This window comes from Saimiri boliviensis, chromosome 8, assembly GCF_048565385.1.
Source record: "Saimiri boliviensis isolate mSaiBol1 chromosome 8, mSaiBol1.pri, whole genome shotgun sequence".
NCBI classification, from domain to species: domain Eukaryota; kingdom Metazoa; phylum Chordata; class Mammalia; order Primates; family Cebidae; genus Saimiri; species Saimiri boliviensis.
In genome coordinates this window covers 64,032,118-64,049,171 of record NC_133456.1, presented here as the reverse complement: position 1 = coordinate 64,049,171, position 17,054 = coordinate 64,032,118, and positions in this window count along the sequence as shown.

The following is a 17,054-nucleotide window of genomic DNA, read 5'->3' as shown; positions in this document are numbered from 1 at the left end:
ATTCTTCCCATATGATGCCAACCATATTGGATTAGGGCCCCACCCTGAGAGCCTGATTTTACCTTAATTATCTCTTTAAAGCTCTTGTCTCCAAATAGAGTCACATTTCATGGTACTGGGGGTTAAGGCTATAAAATATGAATTCTAGGAGTTTGGAGGTCATAATCCAGTCCATAACAAGAGTTGAATCTAGATTCCAAGTTCATTACAACTTCCATAGCACCATAAGGAGAGCAAGTAAAAATATTACCTAATCAGTAAGTTCTTCTCTGACCACCTCGTTTAAAATCACAAATTGCATACTTCATTGGTGTACTTGCATTTTTTTCTCATAGCCATTATTTTAAATATCTATATATTTTCATTTATTTTAGATGTTGTCCCCACCTCATCCATCTATGTGTAACTCATGAGGATGGGGATTTTTCTATTTTATTTATTGCTCTATCTTTGGCACATAGAGCCTCACACATCACAGGTGTTCAATAAATATTTTTGACTGCATGTATGGATGTGTAAATGCATAAATAAATCTAAGTAAAATATCTTAACCCACTTGCATGCTGGGAGTAGATAAGCATTCTCTTAGCAAACCAAGAGTAGAGTTACAAACATTCTGAAAACAGGGTCTCCATCTGCCCTGCCATATAAATAATCCACACATGAGAACAGGCCATGGCAACAGACCAGAACCATGGTGTTTCTGTTCCATTGCTGTGTTTTCTGTGCAGTGCTCACACTTTCCAGACTGGAGCCTTTCAGTACAGAATTTATGCTTGTGTAGCTCTACGGGACAGTCATCGAGTGTGCCTGTCACCAAAGCAGAAATCATCAAGAAACAGTTGCTAAGTTAGCAGGAGTTGAACAAATTCTGGAACCCTGCTCCAAGGCCTGACTGTAAAATAGACCTTGAGGATGAGACAACTCTGGTTGTGTCGGGGAATGTGCACATTTATAGATGCAGTTCTCTAGTGAGATGGTCTTGTGCTAAGGAGAAAGTTTAAAAAGAAACAAAACAAAACACTGAAATGGCTTCTTCTGTCTTCTGGCAATCCATCTTGCAGTGTGGGCTGGGAAAAAAAACAGGAAGAAAAGTGAGGAAGTAAATATAGCAAAAGCAAAAATGGAGTGAGGGGCATGTTGGAACACTTCCTATCCTCTCAGGAGCAGAGAGAAGCAGAGCTATTATATCTGCAAGTCACTATTTTCTGTTTTCCTTCTGTATTGATTTGCTAGGGCTGCCTAACAAAGGACCACAAACTGGGTGGCTTAAACAACAGACATGAATCGTTTCACAGTTCTAGAGCCTAGAGATCTGCAATTAAGGTGTCAGCAGGGCCACACTCCCTTTGAAATCTGTAAGGGAATCCTTTTTGTCTCTTAGCTTCTGGGAGTTGGCTGAATGGTTTTGGTGTTCCTTGGCTTATCACTGCATAACTCTAATGTCTGTCTTTGTCATCACACAGCATTCTCTCCGTGTTTCTGTGTCTTCACGTGGCTATCACTTTATAAGGATACCAGGTGTATTGGATTAAGGGCCAGTCCTACTCCAATATGGTCTCATCTTATGTAATCATATCTGCAATGTCCCTAATTCCAAAAAAGTTTATGTTTTGAGATACTGGTGATTAGGATTTCCAATGTATCTTTTTTCTGGGAAAGGGGGCACAGTTCACTCTGTAACACCTTCCTAGCATATAGAAGGTAAAGAGGATCTTAGAAGTAATTAGCTAACCAAGTGGTTTATAAATTTCTTTATATAGAACCAGAGTTAAATTTTGTTGTTGTTTTTAACCTTTCATCAATACTAAATGTAAATGTACTAAAAAGTGGGGACATCTGGAGGTATGTGAAGTTGTTAATATTACCATCAGGAATAGGCGTGGAGACTAAGGATAAAAGGAAAAAGTGAAATAAGAAAATGTCAGGAATTGGTCTCATAATGAAAACATACCATGAAAGGAAGAGAATGATAAATGCCGCTCTCAATATTTCAGTTGCAATAGATAAAGAAAAAGTTAACTATAACCCAATCAGAGTCAAACAGAGCTGCTCCATTTGAAAGTTGGAGTGGGGGAATCTTGAGGGAGGTTGTACAACCTGGCTTCTCGTATTCTGGATGGCCCCTGAAGTGATTCCACACCATTGGTTTCAGCCCAGTTCTCTCATTCAACAGGTGGAAGAATTGGAACTTAGAAAGGTAACATGACTTGCCCAAAGGCTCACAGGGGTTAACAGATTCCTTTCCCACATGGCATCTGAGCACTGAGCACTGGGAAACCAGAAACAGGTACAGGTGTGCAGAATTTAGATGTGCAGAAGTCCAGCTTTCCTTACTATTGTACAGCTCAGTTTAATTGCTCTTTCAAAATTTCATTCTTCTAGGAAGCAGATAATTAATTTTAATCAACTAGAGGTCATTTCATTCAGTTTGCTGCCTAAGCCCCAGCCTGTGAGTTGTGTCTCTATGTCAGGGAGGGATTGGTTAGGACATTCTGGTAATTAAACAAGGTGTTGGTGCCACTCACCTGCGCTGGCATGTGCAGAGTGTCTGGCTTACAGTAAGGTCTAGGAGTTGTCAGTTCAGAGCTTCTCTTCCTTTTCCATCCTAACCCTGGTCCTTTAAGCTGTATTTCCATGACTACTCAGAGATAAGAGAAATGTTTGATGTTTCTCTTATGATGATGCCTCAGGCCCATCTGCCTGGATACTCCCTGCAGCAAACTTTATATTCTTTGAAACTCCCAAAAGATGCTGAATGTGAGAATGCTGTGAGTGACCTGCCATTCCCCCAGGGCCAATTAGGGAAAGAAACACAGGTCTTCTAAGTTCTCGGATCCCTCCAAGCTCATTTGAGGTTTCTGTTGCCATCTACCCAGGGATTAAGTCCAGGGACACATTTTAGGGTCACAAGGAGAGAAGCGTCCAGCCTGCAGGTGGAGCAGGTTCCCCTAGGTTCCCCTCGCCATCGTTATTTCTCACGTCGACTATTTATGTTATCAGCTCTGTGGGGCTTTCGAAGCTCAGAAACTTATTTTTCTGTTGTACTAACTATTCTCTGAGCCAATGGATACTCTCCAGTCTTGCCTGTAAAAGGAACAGTCAGAGGATAGAAAGGAGTTCCTAGGAATGAAAAACACATAGGCTGATAAATTAAAATATAACCCCACAACATGCATATCACAATAATAACTAACATCTGTGAGCCATAAAATAATTTCCAAATTGCATCCTCTTTGGAAAGCCATTTTAATTGAATGGAATCCTTTTCAAGCAGACCACCATGTTTCTTATCTGAATTAAATGATATTATTAATGTAAAACTCAAAACACAGTACCTGGAATAGAGTAATATTTGACAAATATTGACAGTATTCATATAATTATTATTGTTTTCCATGTGCTCTGCATTAGTGACTGCTATGATTCTCATACAAACCCTGTACTAACCCCTCTTTGAACTTCTCCTCCTTCTCTATATGAAAGGTGACATTTCTTGGAACCTACGATTTTTTGAAGTCATTATTTTTATTTCAATCAAGGGAGAAGCCTCCAAGATATCTGAAAACCATGGACAGAACCATACAGAATGCTTGATTCATTACCGGCCAGAAAAAAAGAGGTTGAATTGTGGCTGTTAAAACACTTGGAGAAAAATTACAATAAGGAGCTAAAAATCAACTCTAAATATATTACTTGAGGAAAACCTTGGCATAGCACAAGCAGGCTACATTTTCCCCTTCAAATATATTGAGAGGTGAAAAATGTCTTTGATTTATTTTGTCATTTAATTTCCCTTCCATCTCTTGGCCTTAAGCCACAGAGGGTTCAGGTTTCTTGGTTGGACAATCAGAATTTTCACTCTTTCCCCATTATTTTCCCCATTGGCAGCATTCCCATAATAACAGCCTAATGAAAATATGCTTCCTTCGGTGGCTCCTCACTGCCTCCGAAAAATTTCCAAATGAGTTTGGGGCAGCTTCTATCAAAGGAGAGAACTAGGGGAAAGTTCAGATGGGTTTTAGAAATCAGAGTGGCATGTTTTTTTTCCTGATTGTGTATGTATGTGCACAATAACCGTAGGAAGTCACTCTTCAAAGTTGGGTCTCTTCAAAGATTTCACGGTGCTGGAGGTTGTTCGCCAAGACTCGGGATTCCTGCTGGGATTCTTCTTCTGAAAGGTCACAGAACTGGAAAGCTTGTTTCTTTTTAAGATGCCACCCCAGAGAGAGGTTATTATCACATTAGACTAGTTCCTATTGCTAAGGGGAGACTTAGGAGTACCAGCTTGAAAAAGATGCTTCTCTTTTGCATGCCGTTTTGGGAAGTTTCCCCATTTTTTTTTTCTCCCAGTGGGCTCTCACTCAACCAATTTATGCCAGTAACGCAGTCCAAATTTCTTGTTTGAGATTAACCTGTAAAAATGTCTGCTATGATTTGCAATAATTAATAAGATTCATAGTGTCAGAAAGAACAAACCATCACTGACTGTATTAGGTCTTTAGTATTATGCTTGCTTTGTGTTTCTACCTAGCCAGTTAATTACCATTCCTGGTGACACTGGAATGCTTCCAATTATTCCCCAATATTCAGTCATTCATTCAAACATTTGAAATGTGTTACTGAACATCTTGCATGTGGCATGCACTGTGCCGGGCCTTGTGGATGACCAGGTAGCATGAATTCAATAAAGACTAAATTTGAATGACAGAGGATGAAAGGGTGGAAGTATCCAGTTCACCTTTTGCCAACCTCTAAGCACTGACCCTTGAACTAGGTCTTTGCTAGTAGCATACTGTACTGGCACTAACTCCTGTAAGTCATGATACCCTTGTATGAATTAGGTATTCTTATTTCCTTCTAAGCTAGAATTTAATTGAGTCAGTTTCACATAATCATAATTTTTATCAAAATACTTGCCATTACCATGACATAGAAGTAGGCATTCTTAACCACAGAAACAGAAAAGGAGCCTGATTCATCCATTTGGTTTAAGGTGTCCTTTGCTTAGAATGTGTCTCTGAGCTTAGAGTGGACGGAGATGTGTGAGTGGGGCAGTGTAGTTTTCCCAACTTTGTTATGTCAGCCAAGAAATAAGTGAAGTCAAGTGGAAACCTAAACGATGAAGCAGAACTGCTTGGTTTGAAGCTGCCAGGTCTTTCAGCAGGTCTGAAGGTGAGCCTGAGAAGGTAGGGCTCTGCCAAGGACCATGGGAAAATCATCAGTGCACTAGAAACACACTAGACAGTACTAGAAGTCTGAATGCTAACTTGTTTTCATTTACTAATATATGCTAGTGCAGCTTTCTTGTACCTGTTTGGACTTTGTAATGGATTTGTGTTTGAGTAAGGAGAAGAAAATACGGGATTGCTGGGTCGCAGTATTTTCTGGAAGTCAAAAACAGGGGCTTTGATATTCATCTCTGCATTCAAATTCCAACAATTAACTATTGTACTAAGCCTGGGAAAGTTATTTTACTCCTATGCCTCGATTTTCTATTTGTAAATATTGGAGTTGATGATAATAATGATATCAACCCCGAAATACTTTTTTCTGAATATTAAGTGAGATAATACATATGAGAGTTTAAAATAAGCTCTTGATACATAATGAATGCTTAATGAGTATTAGCTATGTGGTAGATATTAGGGCTGTTTCTGAAATATTTCTGGCTCTTTGCCTTCTGAACAAAGTCCAGTTGCATTTCTTGGCCCCCGTGGTTGGGAGAAGTCATGTGACTTTTCTAGGCTAATGAGCTGGGAGCAGAAGAGACTAGCCAAACCCACGTAGAGCCTTGAGTTGCTACAGTGAACCATTGAGACCAGTTTTCTTTTTCCTTCTTGGCAGGTAATGTTATATTTTAGTGACCGCTATAGCAGCATGGATGCCATAGAAAGGCTGACAGAGCCAAGTGAGGTCCCAGCCACCAAATGATGAATATTTGAGCAAAAACACAAACTTTTATTATTTGAAGCCATTTGAGATGTGAGAGTTGTTTGTTACCACAAGATAAATTAGCACATCCTGGCCGATAAAACTGTAATTATGGTCATCTATTAGACAGTGAGAGAGAAAGGAACAGAACCAAACTTTATCATAAATGTGTCAGTATACAAGTCTACTTAGTTTTTTAATATGCCTTTATTGAGATGTGACTCATGTATCATGCAGTTAATCCATTTAAAGTGTACAATGCAGTGTTTTGTGTGTGCAACACACAGTCAATTTTAGACCATTTTCATCACCTTCTGAGACATCCTTCAGTTATTACTGCCCATTCCCCCAGCACTCTGACATTCCCACTGAGCACTAAGCCACCACGAGTCTACTTGCTGTCTCTGCAGATTTTCATGTTCTGGGTATTTTTTATTAGTGGACTTATAAAATATCTGGTAATTTGTGACTGGCTTTTTCCATTTAGCATGTTTTCAAGATTCCTTCATGTTATACCATGTGTCAATACTTTTTATGGCTGAATAATGTTACCTTACACAGTTTACACCATTTTCTTCTCCATTCATCTACAAATGGACATCTGTGCTGTTTCCACATTTTGGCTATTATGAATAATGATGATATAAACATTTATGTAAAAGTTTTTATAGGGACATACGTTTTTATTTTTCTTGAGTGTATACCTAGGAGTGAAATTGGCTAGGTCATATGGTAACTCTATGTTTATTCATTTTAGAAACTGCCAGAATGCTTTCTGAAGTAGCTGCACCATTTTGCATTCCCACCACTTTAGACTCATAGCACCATTTTATAGGTTCACCAGCACTGTATGAGAGTCCTGCCTTCTTCATATTTTTATCAGCACTTCTCTGACTTTTTGGTTCTAGCCAGCCTAGGAGGTATGAGGTGGTATTTCATTGTGGTTTGATTTGCATTTTTCTGGTGACTAATCATGTCCAACATCTTATTGGTCATTTGTCTATCTTCCTAGAGAAATGCCCTATTCAAATCCTTTGTCTATTTTTAAAATGGGCTTTTTTGCTTTTTGTTGTTGAGTTGTAAAACTTCTTTGTATGTTTTGAAATTAATTCTTCATCAGATATACGATTTACAAACATTTTCTCTCATTCAATGGGTTTTTGGGACTTGATAGTGTCTTCTGATGCACAACATTTTTATTTTGATGAAATTCTACTCGTCTATTTTTTTGTTTTGCTGCTTGTGATTTTGGTGTTATATATAGGAAATCATTGTGAAATCAAATATCATGAAGCTTTTCTCCATGTTTTCTTCTAAGAGTTGAATAAGTTGTAGCTATTACATTTATTTAAATCCATTTTGATTCATTTTATATGGTTTAAGATAATTTAACTGTATTATTTTGCACGTGGGCATCATTTTTCCAATACTGTTTGTTGAAAAGAGTAGGTGTTCTTTTTGTTTTTCATTCAGCATAATTATTTGAGATTCACCTATACTATTGTATATGTTACTAGTTCACTTCCTGTTATTGCTGATTTATACTTCATTAAATGAATATGTAACAATGTTTTTATTCTCCTGTTGATGGACGTTTGTACTGTTCTAGTCCTGAGCTATTACAAAGAAAGTTGCTATCAACATTATGTATGAACATATGCTTTGATATCTCTCGGATAAATACCTAAGAGGGGAATAGTTGGAGGATCTCATAGGTGTGCTTTTAACTTTTTAAGAAACTGCCAAACTGTTTCCAATAAGGTTGCTTGATTTTACTTTCTCACCTACAGTGGACGAGAATTCCTGTTGCTTTATATTCACTTGGTATTGTAAAACTTTTTAATTTTAGCCCTTCTAAAAGGAAAGTGTATTAGTATATCACTATGGTTTTAATTGGCATTAGTCTAATGACTAATGATGTTGAATATAACTTTATGTACTTCTTTGGCATCTGTACACTTTCTTTTGTAAAGAGTCTGTTCATAACTTTTTGCACATATTTCAAATCAGGTTGTTTGTTTTTGTATTTGGTGACTTTGAAAATTATTTCTATGTTCTGGATAGAAGTTCTTTATCAGATATGTGCTATGCAAATATTTTCTCCCAGTCTGTGGTTTGTCATTTCATTGTCTTTTGAAAACTGTTTTTAATTTTGATGATATCACTTGATCAATTTGTTAGTGAATCATGCTCTTGGTGTTATATCAAATAAATGTTTGCCTAATGCAGGGACACAAAGATTTTCTTTTATGTTTTCTTGTAGAAGTTTTAGGTTTAGCTTTATTTCTGTGATTCATTTTGAGATAACATTTATATATGGTGCAAAATTTTTAAAAATTTGTATATGGATATCAAGTGCGCCAGCATTATTTGTTGGGGGAAAAAAAAACAACGATTCTTCTTCCACTGAATTACATTTCACTTTTGTAAAAAATCAGTTGTCCTTGGTGAAACTCCATCTCTACTAAAAATACAAAAAGTTAGGCAGGTGTGGTGGCATGCACCTGCAGTCCCAGCTGCTCGGAGGCTGAGGCAGGAGAATCACTTGAACCTGGGAGGCAGAGTTGCAGTGAGCTGAGATCATGCCACTGCATTCCAGTCTGGGTGACAGAGCAAGACTCCATCTCAAACAAACAAACAAACAAACAAAACCGTTGTCCTTATATGCATGATGTATTTTTGAAATGTCTATTCTGTTTCATTGATCTATTTATTTATCTAATTGATGTTAATACCACAATACTTCAATTATTGTAGCTTTTAAATAAGTTACTTTTAAATAAAAAATAAGTTACTGTAAAATAAATTACCGTAACTTTTAAATGGATCAGGTAGAGTTAGTCCTTTAACTTTGTTTTTCTTTTTCAAAGTTGTTTTGACTATTCTGTTATTTGCATACCCATACACATTTTAGAATAATTTTGTCAATTTAGAATAAAACAGCCTGCTTGGATTTTGATTAGATTTTCAATTATTGAGATAATGGTATTGAATTCTGCTACTATACTTAACTTTTTATATATGAAATACAGCTAAGACTGTTTTAATGTCCTTGTCTGCTAATTCCAGCACCAATGTCAATTCTAGTTCAGCTTTGATCATTTTATTTTTTTCACCCTCATTATGGTCTTTTTTTGCTGCATCTTTGCATGCCTGGTAATTTTTGATCAGATGCCAGGTGTTGTAAATTTTATCTTGTTGGGCGCTGGATAATTTTAGATTTCTATAAAAATTCTTGATCATTGTTTTGTTATGTAGTTCAATTACTTGGAAATAGTTCTTGGGTTTTTTTTTCACTTTTCTGTTTTTAAGATTTGTTAGACAGGACCAGAGCAGTTTTTAGTAAGAGCTAATTATTATCCACTATTAAGGCAAGACCCTTCTGAGTACTCTACCCAATGCCCTGTGGATTACTGTTTTTTTTTCCATTCTGGCTAGAGAGAACAGAATGTTCTCAGTCCTGTACGGGGCTATTCTCAGCTCTGTCTGGGTGCTGCATACTATTTTTTTCTACTTCTTTCAGATGGTTCTTTCCTGGGTTTCTGGTAGGTTCCACACACACACACACACACATACCTCAGTCCTCTATTGAAAATCTGAGAGACTTTCTGTAGTTCTCTGGAATATTCTGTGTGCAGCTCTCTCCTTGGTACTCTGTTAACTGTGATAGCTTTGGCCTCCCCAGACTTTCAGTTCTGTTTCTTCAACTCAAGGAGCCCATCAGGTTCTACCTCACTGGCCTCTACCTTATTTTGTGGCTTAGAAACTTTCTCATCACTTAGCTGATTCATTTGTGGGGCTTATCACATATGTTCATTTTCTTGTCTTTTACGAATTGTTGTCTTTCATTGCTTAATATTCCATGTCTTGAAAGCCATTGTTTCATGTATTTTGTCTGGTGAAATGTGACAAATTTGTCTTGCTTCAGGTGAAAAGATAAATCCAGTCTCTGTTACATCACATCGACTAGAAGAAGTCCTTCTCTTAATGCATTTTTTGATTAACTAAAATATGCATTTATTTCTAGTGGCAGACCATAGGAACATTTGTGCACTCTTCATAAACAGAATGATTTGCCAAAAGCAGTCAACAGAACTTTCCCTTAATACACAAAATGGCAATATAATATCTCGTTTACAAAGATACCCAAGTGTTTTTAATATTTAATATGTATTGAAAAAGAAACAAATTATCAAAAAGATAAAAAAGCACAAAGCTTCTTGTTCATCCTCTGCAATATAATTTAAAATTTCTTCCTCTTCTATGCACACCCAACCTCCTGATCTGCCCCCATAGATCTCCAAATAGGCCATCACCCTTGAAATGTTTATAAGCAAGTTCGTTGTCAGAAAGCCACTACCCCACTCTACCCAGATGGTAGTGTTAGTTTGAGGACCATTGAATACTGGGAATTTCTCCAATTCATTACAATTAAACACCTGTGCTAAATAAGTTGTGCAGCTCCACTGCGAATTTAAAACCATGAAACGGTAACAGTCGCAATCCCTTTTTTTGTTGAATGGGATGAATGGTGTGAGGACCGTCCAGATGTTGGTTAAGTATAATGTATGATATTGACAGCGGTGAGATCCTCTGGAGGCTTCTCAGTAGCTGGTGAACCCTCCTGCATGCATCCTCCAGCTTGCATCCTCCATGCTGTGACTCTGATAGGGGTGACACTGTGTTTAAAGATAAATATTGAGATTCTGCATACCAACTGATCATATTCTTATTTTCATATCCTGGCAAACCCTCCGTATGTTGTTCTGGAAATGGCATAGAAATTGTGCACAGGATTGCATAAGGATTAAGAACATGGGCTTGAACATCAAATAGAATTGATTTAAATCCAAGCTTGGTCATTTACCAGCTATGTGACTCTGGACATATTACTTAAGCTCTCTGGCCCTCAATTTCCAGCTACTCCCCAGTTAAAAAGAAAATAACACAAGGCTTTTTGTGAGGAACAGATATGATGATGGATGTAAAGAGAGTCAAACACAACACCTGGCAACAGGAAATGTTCAGTAAAGGTGAGAGTCTCATACTCAATAAATCTGTAATTATGATAATAAGTCCTGCCTGATTTTTTACCACTCTTCATAATAATTTCCAATGTAATGGTTATTTTCAGAGTTCGATGGGCCATCCATTTTAAGCAGCTGATATATTGTCCTACTTTTCTCAAACAGATGTCTCACATTACTGGTCCACAGGCAAGCTGCAAATGGTTTTAAAACATTAGAACCAACGTTAAGAAAACAAAAAAGAGATTTCCCATAAAATCCAAATTTCAATAACTATTCAGATTTCTGGCTTCTCTAAATGTTTGAAATCTCTTTGAACAGAAGATTCACCACTCCACATGTTACAATAATTGGAAACTGAGAACCAGTTGTCACTTTGAGCAGGGCAGTGTTTGTCAACTCACCACAGGCCCCAACTGTTCCACTTGCCTTCCCTACACTGAATTGAGTCATCCAGCACAGTAACTCTTAATTTTTCTACCTGTTCCTCATTCTATTTGTGACTCTGCTTTAGAATACTTATTCTCTCTAAGTGAAGTGCAGTAATGCACATGGAGCATTTAGAATATAGAGAGCCGTCTGATATAAAAAGCAGAAAGCCTGTAAATATCCTTTACCCAAGAAAATAGTGAAGTTATTTGTGGAACAATACTGAGCATTCTGCCTTTCAGTTGTTCGGACAGTGACCGCATGAATCTTCCTGTGTTTCTTCTGAGTAAAACTCCTAATGTGAGCTAGACTCATTGCATGTTCAAATACTGACTCCAAGTATCTCTTTCAGTTTGGTACGGTGATGTGATTAAGTGGAAGAGGTATGAGTAGCTTTGGATCATTAAAGAAGGAAGCATATCCTTCCCTTGAGGTTTTTTTCTTTCCTTGGAGTCAAAATGTATATATGATGGCTAGATGGGGAACAGTCATCCTGTACCATGAGATGGGAAATATGACTTGAGAATGGCCGAACAAGTTAAAAGGGACCTGGATTCCTGATGCTTTTATGTCATCTTACCTGTTCGGGACTGCCTACATTCACATCAGAGAGTTGTAGATTTCAATAATATTTAAGCTACTATTATTTGTAGATTTTGATCACTTGTAGATGAACTTAAATGGATACTATTTTGTTGCTAATTGATCTAATAGTAATTGTGTCACCTGGAGAGTATGGAATGAATATCCCAGAAATGCCACAATTCATGAGGATTGGTTATATCTTCCCTGAGGCTTCTCTCCATTGGAATATTTGGGTCTAAAATACATGTTACTTCTTCCACTCACATTCTGTTGGCTCAAGCAAGTCACAGAGCCTTGGATAGACAGGCCTCCTATAGGGAGGGGTCTCACATTGAAGGGCAAATATTTTGAAGAATAATGGAATCCAATGGCATATTATTGCACCCACTAAATGTATATCTGGGTCCATGGCAGTAGAATGTATATGGTAGAAGAGGGGAAATTTGGATAGGTTCTTCTACAGATTTCTTGGTTGGCTTTGCTGATACAAGGAAATAGCATTAAGAAAAACATTGATTGTAAGTTAATGTACAGAGGAAGAAAATTAACAGGTAGGATAAAAAATAAGTGTATAAGAGAGGAAAATAACTTTTTGACTTGGAAGTGGTAAGTTAGAGTGTAGTTAATGGTGAGATGAAGTATATTGGAGAGTTTTGAGTGACAAGCTAAAGTTGATTCTGAGAACCAATTAAAAGAACACTAATTAAAATATTAAAATAACCATAATAGCTAATATGGTTTGGCTCTGTGTTCCCACCCGAATCTCATCTTCAATTGTACTCCTATAATTCCCATGCGTTGTGGAAGGGACCCGGTGGGAGATAACTGAATTACAGGGGAGACATCCCCCTACTGTTCTCATGGTAGTGAGTAAGTCTCATGAGATCTGATGGTTTTATTAGGGGTGTCTGCTTTTGCATCTTCCTCATTCTCTTTTTGCCTGCTGCCATCCATGTAAGACATAACTTGCTCCTCTTTGCCTTCCACCATGATTGTGAGGCTTCCCCAGCCCCATGAAACTGTAAGTCCAATTAAACTTCTTTCTTCTGTAAATTGCTCAGTCTCTATTATGTCTTTATCAGCAGCTTAAAAACGGATTAATAAAATAGCAAACATATATTAACCTCTTTCTCTATGATAGGCACCGTGCTGTGTATTTTATCACCTATCTCCTTTAATCACCAAAACCAATGCAGTAAATCCTGATAGTGTCTCCATTTTGCAGTTCGGTAAAGTGAAATTCAAAGAGGTAAAGTTACATGCCAAATGTCACATAGTACGACACTTTCTACTGCTTTCAACCAGGAACCATAATTAATATTGAATAGGAAAAAAATCTAAAATAACATATATCAAACTGGTAAGAGTGAAACTATGTGATAGGTGCAGTTTCCATTAATTTATGTCTTCTTTAATTTCTTTCAGCAATGCTTTGAAGTTTTTAGCATACAAATCTCATGCCACCTTGGTATTGTAATGGAATTATTTTCTTAAATTCCTTTCATATTTTGATTGCTAATGTATAGAAGTACAAATAATTTTATTTATTGATTCTGTAGCCTGAAACTGGGCTGAATTCATTTACCATCTCTAATAGCGTTATTTTGTGTGTGTGAATTCTTCAGGATTTTCTCTACATAGAATCATGTCATCTGTGAGTACAGATAGTTTTTCTTTTTATTTCCAATTTGGATGCCTTTGTCTTTTTTTTTTTTTAACTACCTCATTGCTTGCACTAGAACTTCTGCTAAAGAGTTGAATAGCAGTGACAAAGTAGGCTTTCTTGCCTTGTTCTTGATTATAGGGGAAATCTTTCCATCTTTAACATAGCATCAGCATATTATTTTAAACACAAGAAACCACGTAAGTTTTTTAGGCAACTAATAAAATGAGGGCAAAATCCATTTAAGAAGCTTTTCTTAAAATACAAAGCCACCATTGGCCTCTTAGTGATCTTTTATAGAAGAGGACAGATGAATACTGAAAGGAAAGCTCAAGGAATTAGACAGGAAGACATATATTATTATAAGGGATAACTAGACACATCTTTCTTAAGGAGAAAAGAAAGAGTAAACAATCACGCAGATGGAATGAAGCCTGCAACCTTTGATGACTTGAAATTAGGTAACCACATAGAGATAAGATCAGAGAATAGATTTGCTGGCTGCCTTCACAAAGATAACCAGAAATGTGTTTGGGAAAGCCCAGATTGAGATAAAATAATAGTACAGTTTCTAGTTGCCACTAACTGTAGTTAGCAAATTATAAAACTAACATGATAAAACAAACAATGGCCTACCAGAGGTCCTCATAATTGAAGACTTAGAGTTTTAGGAGAGAGAAGTGAAATTGGGGAAGACAGCAGAGAGCATGACTTGCTAATCAGATCTATTTTAGTGATGGTCAATATCTCATTACAGTTGAAACTGTGAATTCTATATTTATAGCTTCCATTTAATACATTCTTAATAGATTGCAGGCACTGAGCAAAGTTTTCTATTAATTCTTGTAACAATCATCTGAGAGATGTATTACTAGCTTCATTATATAGAAATGGATATTGAGACTCAGAAAGGTTATATGTTTTACTCTATACAGTGGGTAGATATTAGAAATAGAATTTAGATCTAGAACTTTTATTAAAGTTATAATTTTGGTAGATGATATAAAGGGATTTGTAACTGTAGGTAACTATATTTATACTGTATGGTCAGGATAGATAAGACCATGCTGCAGTAGCACCCCCTAAATTTCAGTAGTGTAAAACAACTTTTCACACCTTCTTTACTATGCAATTCAAGATGAGGAATTACCGAACTTCTATGCTCAAACTTCAGTAGTCCGTAATGCTGCCGTCTCTCTTTTTCTGTGTGTGACTGATTAACACTTCTGTGTGAGCAGTCTAAACTTTTTTTTTTTTTTTTTTTTTTGAGACGGAGTTTTGCTCTTGTTACCCAGGCTGGAGTGCAATGGCGCGATCTCGGCTCACCGCAACCTCCGCCTCCTGGGTTCAGGCAATTCTCCTGCCTCAGCCTCCTGAGTAGCTGGGATTACAGGCATGCACCACCATGCCCAGCTAATTTTTTGTATTTTTAGTAGAGACGGGGTTTCACCGTGTTGACCAGGATGGTCTCAGTCTCTCGACCTCATGATCCACCCGCCTCGGCCTCCCAAAGTGCTGGGATTACAGGCATGAGCCACCGCGCCCGGCCTGGGATTTCTTTAAAAAAAAAAACAAACATTTTTTAAGCATGGAAGAATGTAATATAGGAACCAACATCTACCTATTTCACTGACATTTTGAAGAATGAAAGACTATATATGAAAGTATTTAAGCTCCTTAAAGAAAAGAATTATATCAAATTTCAGATATTACAGTAACAGTGCTTCCTGTTCTTTTCAAATTGTCTAGTTTCAATATAAAGCATCCAAATCAAAACTGAAACTAAGACTTGACCACATGAAATTTTCCAGAAGAGTTTTTATTAAAGTTTTTATTAAAGGGCAGAAGTTCAGCTTAATCTTCAGCAGAATAAAGGATTGCAACCAATTACAATGTCCAAAAAAGATATTGAATTTGATTGTTACACATGGGCAAAGTAAATTTTGGCTCTCTGTGTGTGTGTGTGTGTGTGTGTGTGCAAAAGAGTCCTCTGAAAGGAGAGAATTAAAAAGAACATCATTAGTTGTCATACTGTGTGCATAATAACCCACCATGTCCCTAACCTATCACCATGATAAATTTGTGGTTTTTCCAATATGCCAGGACTAGTCATGTGCAATACATTTAACGACTAAATTTGCATATAGAAAGTAACATTGACCTTTGAGTTTCAAAGGACGAAGATTTACAAGGACACTAATTCCAAAATAACCATTTAATTTGTGTCCCTGTATTCTCTTGAAGCAGCAACAGAAATGCAACATGTTGCCAGTTCACAATAAGAAAAATGAGAGGAAATATCTTCCCAAGTGGGAGATATACCAATACAATTTGGAAGCCAATAGAAATAAAATCGAATTTCTCTTGATTCTTTAAGCCATTTGTTTTGGCTCTATAATTACAAGTGTTAAAATAGCATATAATCACAATAAGATGGTTCTTCTCAAAACAAAGGAATTTTAGAAGTATGCTTTTTTTTTTTTTTTTAACCACATGTTCAGGTAGGAGAGAGAGAATCCATACTTTTGTTCCACTCTTCTCTTCAATGTTGACCATCTAGAAAGAAAAATCTGTGTCTGCTTTCTTTCATAGCTGGATGTCCCTTGTTCCTTAGTCATTTGTTAGCTGAGTTTACCTTAGAGTTATATAATTGTATTCATTTGTTCATTCCTTCCTTATGGTTCATTCATGCATTTGTTGATTACTGTTGAGCACATTCTCATATCTATCAGACAGCATCCTAGTTCCTGGGAACATAAGTATAAATGCATCCCATGTGAACCTGACCCCTTAGACCTTACAGCTATCAGAGGATGAAAGGCAAGAAGATACAACAATAACAATAAAATGAACAAATAAGTAAAGAGGATAATTCCAGAGACTATAAGTGCTATAAAGAACATAAAACACAGTGATGTGATAAATTGGCTGGGTAGCAATGGGTAAGCACCATCAATTAGGAACTTAAGAAGCTGCTTTGAAAATGTAATGTCATGTTTGGAAGTGAAAAATATGAAAACAGATTCAGAAGAGAATTTTAGGCAAATTGAAGGGTAAAACCAAGACCCAGGGATGAACATAAGCTTGCTGTGTTCATGAAACAGAGAAGTTCCAATCTACAATATCCAGCCTGGCTGTCTCTACATCCTGATATTAACCTTGCTTCCATAACACAGGGAGGCAATGTTACAGAGTGGATAGGATCATGGGATCTAGAATCTGATGAATTGGAATTGAGTGTGAATTCTGCAACTTCCTCTTCTATGAGACTCAGTTTCCTTAACTTTAAAACAGTATTGTATTAATCAGAGTTTCAACAGAAAACATATGGCATATCCAAGTTAGGTTAATTTGAGGAGGCTTATTTGCAAAGGAGATAATTTAAAAGGTGTGAGTAGTGGGTAGAGGAAGCATGA